The sequence below is a fragment of the Vulpes vulpes genome, chromosome 5 (genome assembly GCF_048418805.1).
Source record: "Vulpes vulpes isolate BD-2025 chromosome 5, VulVul3, whole genome shotgun sequence".
Lineage (NCBI taxonomy): Eukaryota > Metazoa > Chordata > Mammalia > Carnivora > Canidae > Vulpes > Vulpes vulpes.
Window position 1 is genome coordinate 77,300,221 of NC_132784.1, and position 10,790 is coordinate 77,311,010.

Genomic DNA, 10,790 nt, shown 5'->3' on the forward strand with positions numbered 1-10,790 from the left:
CAGGTATTTAATGTTGGTAATGAAACTAGAAAACCAATCATTGCATAGGGAAACATCATTACAAAAGGCAAAACTGGTATAATAATACCCAATTATCACAAATCATGACTTTTACTACTATAAAGATGTTCAAAGTACTAATCAAGAGCTATTATCTTAATTTTTTTAGAGAAGCAATCAAGTCCTATTTTCCAAATTATTATTATTATTATTATTATTATTATTATTGCTGCTGGATTCTTTTATTAGCCAAGAAGGACAAAGAACAGGTAACATCACAGGAAGTCAGACGGACAGACGGATCACAGGACAGAGTCTCATGCTGCACTACGCAGGAGGCAGGGCAGGGAGGGGGGAATCTGAGTCTTGATTTTTTTCAATTAACAGAATGAATAAATAAGGTACACAGTGTTTTTGCCACGGCCTGGCACGACCTCTAAGCACAAATGGTCAGGAAACAGCTGGTTTGGAAAGCAGTCTGTACAGCCCGCCAGCTGCGGAGTCGGGGTAGGGGCCCGGGCCCCTGGACCATGCTCTGGGGGAGGGGGGTGAAGCAGTAGGGAGATGGAGACCTCCGATAAGAGGAAGAGGTGGGGCCTGAGGATTTCCTGGAAGGGACAGCCAGAGACAGAGCCTCTTGAGCCTGCAGTCCTGGAGGGGCCCACCCCAAGCCCTTGCCCTGCGACGCCCTCCTGTGGCTCTCTAGCCCCCTGCAGTAACACGTGCTTCTAATGTTTTAGAATATGTTTAAGTTTGGCAGTGTGGTCCTTAAGAACACTTGGGAATGCTTCACCTGCAGTTTATGGTTGGGAAGCCTTCAAAAGAATCTCCCATATTAACTTTTAATTAATTACACTACGGATTCCTAAGGGAATTTCATTACTCAAGTACCAAATGAGGTTTGAAGCTTAAAGAAAGTAGTTTCTCCTTCTCCGATTGACTTTTCACTCAGCATAATACCCTCCAGTTCCATCCACGTTGAAGCAAATGGTGGGTATTTGTCGTTTCTAATGGCTGAGGAATATTCCGTTGTATACATAAACCACATCTTCTTTATCCATTCATCTTTCGATGGACACCGAGGCTCCTTCCACAGTTTGGCTATTGTGGACATTGCTGCTAGAAACATCGGGGTGCAGGTGCCCCGGCGTTTCATTGCATCTGAATCTTTGGGGTAAATCCCCAACAGTGCAATTGCTGGGTCGTAGGGCAGGTCTATTTTTAACTCTTTGAGGAACCTCCACACGGTTTTCCAGAGTGGCTGTACCAGTTCACATTCCCACCAACAGTGTAAGAGGTTCCCTTTTCTCCACATCCTCTCCAACATTTGTTGTTTCCTGCCTTGTTAATTTTCCCCATTCTCACTGGTGTGAGGTGGTATCTCAATTGTGGTTTTTTTTTTCATTGTGGTTTTGATTTGTATTTCCCTAATGGCAAGTGATGAGGACATTATATGGTCTCATTCATCTGGGGAATATAAAAAATAGTGAAAGGGAATAAAGGGGAAAGGAGAAAAATGAATGGGAAATATCAAAAAGGGAGACAGAACATAAGAGACTCCTAACTCTGGGAAACGAACTAGGGGTGGTGTAAAGGGAGGTGGACGGGGGTGGGGGGTGGGAGTGACTGGGTGACGGGCACTGAGGGAGGCATTGATGGGATGAGCACTAGGTGTTATTATATATGCTGGCAAATTGAACACCAACAAAAAATAAATTTATAAAAAAGTAGTTTCTCAGTTGCATTAGTTAGATATACAAGTTTTACCAAATTAAACACTTTTCAAAGTCCACTCCCTACCTTGCTTTTTGTCTTACTCTGGATAATTCACTCTTTCTCAACACCTCAGTTGGATCAGAATTCCTTGACAAGCTGTCCATAATTTCTTATTACAAGGTCTGATTTTTCATCATCTTGTTTTTATTTGGTTGCAGTACTTTTCATCTCAAGGAGGCCAAGAAGATACTATGAAATGTAGTGCTCAATCCCGTGGGTTCCAAACAATTCTTGATCTCAACCTGGACCACTAATTTTTCCCAGGTGATTGAAATCAATCACCATGCCCAGTGAGAGCCCTCTTGGATCAATGCATGAGGAGGCCTACATGGCCAGAGTACAGTCCCTGATTCCAAATAATCAGAGCATTGAAGGTGCTCCTTTAAGACATTCTACCCTTGTGCACATAGACTGCAACATACTAAGGATATTGTGATGTGTAGGGAAATTAAATTCAAGTGGGCCATTTCATGTAATTGTAATAGAGGCCACAGAGGTCAGAGTTCTACAAAAGGAAGACACTAAGGTGGACTTAGAACTTCAAGGATTTCGTTAGGGGAAACAGTTGTGTCTGTGTAAGAGAAAAGAGAGAGGCAGCCAGAAGAACAACAAATGCCACTACACCATAGGCAAGTATAGGCACACATGAAGAAGATAGGGAAGGAAGATGGGCAAAAGCATCCTAGACCATTGTCCAGTTTATGGTAAGCTCAGCAAGGTAAGTACTTGAGCCAAAATTAGCCATCAAGCCAGTGCCTATGAGGGATAGTCCTGCATTGCTATCCTTGCTGTGCTCAGTCATTAGGTAGCAGCAGTCTCTGGGCAGCATAACATTGGTACAAATGGGGAATGTGTTTCAAAGCTCAGCAGCTAAGACCTGTGCACAATTATACTCGGTGTACCTGGAGCTTTGAAAGGCTCACATTCCTGGCCACCACAGGTACCATGCCAGCCTTATCCCCTCAGTTCGTAGACATGTACATTCTTCAAACAGAATATGGAGCCATATATTGGCTGCCATTTTAGAGCATGCAGCATACTTAGCGGGTATCTCAACAACCATGACCAAGTGTTCATATACCTTTCCGTGACTTGTCCAGGCTAATCAGTTCTCAATAAGACATAAAGTAAAACCAACTATTTCTGTGGATTGGGGGGGGGGGGTGGAGATTGTTACTATTCTTTTCCATCTAATGTATTTCTCAGTAGAGACAATATTTGATGGGATACCATGTTCGCAAAAAAAAAGGCATTATGTAAGTCTACATCTACAGGTGCCAGCAGGAAAACAACTGGTAGGAAAGTGGGTACTGTAACCCAAATAAATCTCCTAAAAATGTGATTATTGTGGAAAGAAAGTCACTAGCTCTGTAATATTGAATTAGTAAGAAGTTGTGCAATCTAATCACCCTGCTAGCCAAGGGGTTCACCAATCCTCCCAGAAAATGATGGCATATCAAGGCACAGTTGTGACCTCTGTTGTTGGCATTTGGGATACCTAACAGTGGAAGAAGTGAAATTAGGCATGGGTGAAGAAAACCATGATATTGAGCCCGTTCCAGCTGCAATAGCCGTTTGTACAAGGGCATGTTGAGCATGAACAGGAGAAAGAAGAGAAGGAGGCTGTGTGGAGAAAGAGACTGACATTCACAGAGCCTGTCACTTCAACTACCTGATTAGTGACAACCTCCCAGTATATGCATGTGTGGAAGAATCCGGCACATATGGGTGAACACAAATGGTTTAGGATATCTTCTAAACAAAGTATATGACTCTGCACATACAATAAAATATACTCGTCTCTCAGCATCCTCCACAGTGACCTTAAAACGCATTGTTTATTTCTTAAAAGGTACAACTGCTTCATATTAGTGTATGTCTGTTGAACAGTATGGACTTTGAGGATACAATACTGTTTCCAACACAAATTGACCCACTCCATTTATTTCTCAAGATAAAAGCTATTATTCCTGACTCCCTTCTTTAATCTATCTGTAAAATGTGTTCTCTCATGACCTCCACCTTGCAGATCCGAAATTCTTTTGCCTCCAAAGAAAGGAGTTAAAGGTGACAGACTGGGATCCCCACTCATATCCTCCATGTCTTTGATAGAAACACTAATCTTCGCCCTTCCTCTCAGATTTAGATTTGTTTGTTAGTTTTTTTACTGTCGTTTCAGAGCAATTCAACTTCTACCTGAACCATACACCTTGAAACTAATAACCCTCATTCCAAGGATCAAAAATGGAATTGATATGAGGATCCCATTTCACTCTGTGTATATGTCTACATATCGATAACAATATTATATCTGAGTCTGGGTACATAATGATCGGTTATATACCTGGTCCCATTAGACCCATTGAAAGATGCACTCAGGCCATTTTTCCATTACCCTCACAGGCGAGTATATACCTCTAGTGTTTTCCTTCTCAGTAAATTAGAGTCAGTTCAGGACCAATAACTAATAACCCACAGAAGATCAGGGCACTTCTGCTTTCCTAAGGGATTACCCTCATGAAGGGCAGCCAGCCATCCCCAAGATGGCTTCAAGGAAGATGTACAGTGTATATCTTGGCTAATTTTCAGGATCTCTCTCCAAAGAGATCTTACTTCACTGTAAGTTTATGTTTTCAATACTGTAAAAAGGCCATTGAAACAGGTCAGAGAATTGTATAAGAGGTTGTAATTACCTACTAGAACATCCTGAGCTATTTTTTATCCAATTAAAAATGAAATTCTTTACTTTACAAGAAAATATCCTGAGCTATTTTTTATCCAAGTAAAAATGAAATTCTTTACTTTACAAGAAAATATCACTTTGGTTGGTTTCCCATTGACGTCACTCCTTAAGAAGCACCTAATCTGTGAGACATTACCACAAGTTCCTGAACAAAATACTCGGTTACCACCCACCTGTGATCTACTGGGCAATTCTTTCCATCCTGTCTCTGAGAGTTATTCACTGCCATATGGCTTCCTGGCTGCCTGGTTGTTTAAGTCAATAGTCCAGCTTTAAATGGCAGCAGAAGCCAAATCACTACGTGATATTTATGGCATGCCTCTGTCCCACAGAAAAATAATGACTTGCTCTCTACCTGTCCTTCATTCCATGAAGCCACTGGTGATAATTTAAGTAAGTTTGATGCTACCGGATGCAATACGTGACCATTGTCCAACTTCCCACCATGACGATTTATATGCTTACCCTTCGAATACATGAAGGATCCAATCCCATTTGGATTATCTCCTGGCAATACTTCTAGGAATGGTATCTGGTAAGGATCAGATAGCCAGTAAACTGATTAATTTGAGGAGGGTTTAAAAAGGATTATTACAAAGAATTGTGTGTGGTATAGAGAACTCCTAAGGAATAGCAGTTATTGTAGTAACTCTACAAATAACTGTAACAAATAATAGTAACAAATAACTTCTGAGAGCTCTAACTTTCTCTGTTTTTGAAGGTGCATGAAGACATAGAGGTCATGAGATATGGAGGAGAGCTTTGAATGGGTCAAAAGCTGGTAGGAGCTATAACCTAGGTCCAGGGATGAAGCCAGCTGTGGCATCTTTGAAAGAAAGGAAAATGGAGAAAACCACTCAGACCTCCATCTCTTCCCCACCAATGACAACTACTGGATAAACCCATTAAGGACACAGAGACCAAAGGAGCCCACTCATGCAGTTAATACAGCTGAATATCATGGAACACAGAGGAGGTTCAAAAGGTGTAAAATGGATTTTGAAGGATAAAGGAAGGTATTCAACATTTAACACAAGTATCAGTATTGTTGAACAAACAATACTTTAATATGCAGATAAAATATGAATACATATTTCTATACATGATATACATGAACATATATGGCTTAGTTTAGCTTCTAACAAGTCAAGAGAAAAGAGAATGCAAATTATAAATGACTATATTATCACCAGGGAATCATAATCTAAAAAAAAGAACTCTCCATTATTAGACAATACATACAATTTTCTTTAATTGACTGGTTAGGCATTTCCTAAGCTTATGAAATCCCGAGGGTGTTGCAGGAATCTGCCACTCTGGGGATCCGGAAGCTACTATAAAGATATGTGATGGAAGCAGATTTGAATTCTGTTGAGGTGATGGCATTGCTGAGAATTTTAGGTAAGTTTTATGATCCAGATGTTAGAGGTAAATGGAAATTTTTACTTGTTCCTCACAACCAGGATGAAGGTCATGTACATGCTATGATATCTTAAGTGCTAAACAAAGGACTTCTTTTGAAATATCTTCACCACCCTCCTACTATAATTTCTGAAACTGTCAAGTTCACAAGGAGAAAGAGCACATCTTACTATTAGATTCCCAAAAAGGTAGGTAATATCACAGAAAAAGACAAGGGAGAAAAAAACAACTAGGTACACAGACAATCAAGTAATACAGGAACCATTTACAACAAAAACAGCGTTCTTAAAATCTAGAGAGCATCTGGGCAACAGGATGAAGTAGCCTCAGCTACTTACCAGAGATTATTAAAGGCCAAAGACATCCCATAAAGCTCAAATTCCATTCAGTTTGATATACTGTAAGAGAGTATCATATCATATGATCTCCAGGTACCAAACAGGGACAGACTACCTCAGTCAGATTAACAAAACAGAAGTCAATTCTTTAAGCCACTCTCTATCCAAGGAAACGTATGCCCTACTTGTTTCTGTGCCTGCATAGCATTCAAAGTAGATCTGTTCATAGCTCATCTCGTTAAAGGTAAAACCTTAGGCAACTCCTCTTTAACTCCTCCAGGCTTTACAACATTGTAATGGCAGGCAGACTTCTGTGATAAAGAATAAGAATAATATAACTGAGGGGTGCCCTTGTGGCTTAGTCAGTTAAGCACCCAACTGGATCTCCACTCAGGTCTTGATCTCAGGGCTGTGAGTTCAAGCCCCATGTTGGGCTCCACACTTGGTATGGAGTCTACATAAAGAAAAAAAAGAATATAAATGATACTTATTTCAGCATTTGTCAGACTTGATCTATGGACAATCTATATATAAGCCCTTGGGCTGCTTTACTGAAAATAGGTTCCTAGGCCCTAATCACAGCCTGCTAAAGTAGAAATTCTGGAGCATGGCCACATGACCTTACAATCACAGAATTTAGGAAGCATCTGAGCGTTTACGATGTGACAGGCCACTATGCCCAATCGTTACTCACGTTATCTTCTTTACAGCAACCTACAGAGATACGTTATCCCTGCCTGACACATGAAGAAATTAAGGCTTTACACTGTTGACTAGTGATGGCCAACCTGAATCACTGTTAATCTCCTGAAAGTCAAATGCTTTTTCCATGATACCCTAGGTATCTCTGGTTTAGAGCACTCAGCTCTGATTTTAGACTCATGCTTCCCAATGCATCATGACATACGAGGATGGAAAAATCTGTTGTTGATGTGAAAAAAAGAATCTTCACAGACTCCATTTAGGCTAAGAAATATTGGGTAAGCCTTTTGCATAGGCAGAGTCCTTTGTTTCTTCCTATTTCTGTTTGCAAAGTCAAGGCAAGGATTACTAGTGACAGAAAATGCATGTGGGATATCATACAATTGTATGAGTAAAGAGTAAAATGACAAAATGAGCAGCCACCCAGAAAATCAATCTATTGCTTTGTTTCTTTTCCAAATAGGGATGCTCATTGCTTCATTCATGTATTCATTCAATATTTATTATGTGTCTACTATATGCCAGATATTATTCTAGGCACTAAGCATATAATAATGAATGAAACAGACAAAACTTCCCGCTCTCTTGGAATTTACATCCTAGTGGACTCCTATCTCCTCTTGGCCCCAGTGACCCCATAGGCCCATGCAAAGTAGAAGTTTACCACTAAAAGATATTTTCCAGGTATTTTCTTTTCTTCACATAATTCCCAGAGGAACCCTATCATAAGTCCAAGGTTAAATACAAACCTGTGGAGTGGAGTTTATTCACCAACTGATAACATCCTTTAAGGAACATTTTTGAAATGTGTCCTTGAATTTTTGTCTGCCACATGGATCAAGGGTCCATTTAGTAAGCAGTACACAGCATGAAAAGGTTTCACACCTGGGGGCTACTCTCACCCAAAGAAAAAAATATCTCATCCTGCATAGCCAGTTCTTGATGACATTTGTGCATTGAAAAAAATTCTTTGTAATTGTGTGAGTTGGAGTCTACTCTGCTTTACAAATAAACACTACATTTTGCAAGATTTTACTATAAATCAACTCACGTAGGAATTCAAAATGGAAGGAAGAGGCTCATTTATTTTGTTTCGAACTTTACGAAGAATTATTCACCTTGTCAGAAGTATCCTATCACTGATAGAAATGCCACTCCTGATATTGGAATCACTAATACATTTGTGATGACTCTACACATATGTATAACCATTTCACCAAATGTTGCAGGATTTACATATGAAAATTCATGTTATTTTAGAATACATCCTGTAATTATTACCATGGAATAGTTACATTATGAGCTACTTTTCTTTTTTATCATCTTTGCAATTAGAATTAGATGTTTTACGTATATATACATGTTGTGGAAACGACAAAGTGATGGTAGATTGAAATAATCTTTTATTTTTATTTTATATGTTTTTTCACTAGGGCCATATCTCCTCAATCCCCAAAAAAAAGAGAAAAAAAAATTTTTAAATGAGAGTAACGTACAAGTTTTTGTACACATAAAGTCATGCTCTATCTCACAAGAGCAGCTGATCACAATTTGTTTCAAGAATCAAGGTGTCGATATGATCGCATATGGATAAATCTAAACAACACTTACCGTAGAAAGAAAAAAATGAAAAAAATGCAACTAAAAAGAAAAAGCAACATCAAAGATTTTTTAGTGGTGAGAATCCTCACTTATATTACAAGTTAATGTAGTTTTTTAAATAAAGGGAAAAACTGGGCATAAATTCCTCCTTTCCTTTGGCTTAGTGAAATCATTTATTCAGTATAAAATCCTGATATGTTCCACATATTAGGGATAAATGTACATTATATCTTGTTATAAATTAATTAATTTTAAAAACGCATTGTCCTGGATTATCACCTAGGCTGAATATAATGACAAGAGTCCTTAAAAGTGAAAAGAGAGGCAAAATTGTTGAAAGTCAGAAGAAGATGTGGCCATAGAGATACGATGGTGCTGACTTTGAAGATGGAGAAGACAGACCATGAACCAAAGAATGTGAGCAACCTGTAGCAGCTGGAAGAGGCATGGAAATGGATCCTCCTTGGAAGCTTCCAGTAAAGAACACAGTCCTGCCAACATCTTGATTTCATCCCAACTGGACCCACTTTGGACTGCTTTTTAATCTACAAAACTGTAAGATAATATATTTCCATTGTTGAAAGCCATTCCGTGTGAAGTAATTTGTTACCAGGGTGATAGGAAACATATAATGGTGAACTGATTTTGGACAAGGGTGCCAAGACAATCCAATAGGGAAAAAATAGTCTTTTCAACAAATGCTGTTGGAACGAGATATCCGCAATCAAAAGAAAGATGTTGTACCTCCACTTCACACCATATACAGAAGTTAATTCAAAATGGATCGTTAACATACATGTAAGAACTAAAACTAGAACCCTTGGATAAAACAGAGCAAAGTCTTGTGAACTTGGGTTAGTCAATGGTCTCTTAAATAAGAAACCAAGAGCAAGCAAAAATAAAAATCTAAGTTGGACTTTATGATATTTAAAAACTATTGTACATCAAAGGAGAACTTCAAGAGTGTAAAAGGAAAACAGAGAATAGGAGAATATATTTGCATGTCTTATATCTGATCATAAAAGGCTTATACATCTAGAAAATTTAAGAAGTACTACAATTCAACAATGAAAAGACAAAAGAAACTCATAAAAAGATAAGCAAAGAAGATAAAACTAATGAAAAGATAAGCAAAGAGGATAAATAGCCAATAAACACTTGGAAAGACATTTAACATCATTAGTTATTAAGAAGATGTAAATCAAGGGGTGCCTGGTGGCTTAGTTCAGCATCTGGCTCCTGATTTTGGCTTAGGTCATGACATCAGACTTGTAGAATCAAGCCCATGTCCAGCTCCTCGCTAAGCAGGGAGTCTGGGATTCTCTCTCTTTCTCTCTGCCTTTCACCCCTCCTTTCTTTCTCTCTCCTTCTCTGTTCCCGTGCCTCTCTCTCTCTCTCTCTCTCTCTCTCTCTCTCTCTCTCTCTTTTGTCTCTCTCTCTCAAATAAATAAATAAATTCTTAAGAAAAGAAACTGTAAATCAAAACCACAATTACATACCACCTCACATCCAAGTATCTAAAAGATAATTACTTGTATAAGGATGAGGAAAAGCTGGAACCCACATACTTTGCTGATGTGATTGAAAACTAGCAGGGTTGATTTGGAAAACAGTTTGGTAATTTCTAGGATGTTACTTAAAGGTACATCATGTGAATCAGCAATTCTACTCCTAGGTATCTTCTCAAGACAAATGAAAATATATGTCCATACAAAGTTTGTACGAGAATGCATTTTTCTCGTACATAGCAGCATTTTTCATAACTGGCAAAAGTAGAAAATATAAAACATGTGTCAGTTGATGAGTGAGTAAACAAAATATGGTGTGTTCATATAAAGGAATATTACTTGGCAATAAAAACAAAGTAATGACACATGCTACAACATCAATGAAAAAGAAAAATACGACAAAATGGCTTATTTGGGGGTGGCATATTTTACCACCTTTCAAATGTCACCACCTTCTCAACCACGGGGACTTTCCCATCTCTTGTGAACTTTGAAAATTTTGTGTATTTGTACCTCACAAACAAGAAAGGACTTTTCCCTCTCAGAGTCTAAGTTTAATTTCCCTTTCCCTTAGTTCATTTTCACCCAATCATCCAGTTTCATTTTCTTAAAATCTCTAACATTAACTGAAAATATTTCTACATGTATGTGTTTATTTAGTATGTAGTCACTCTTCTTTTTTTTTATTATTTATTTATT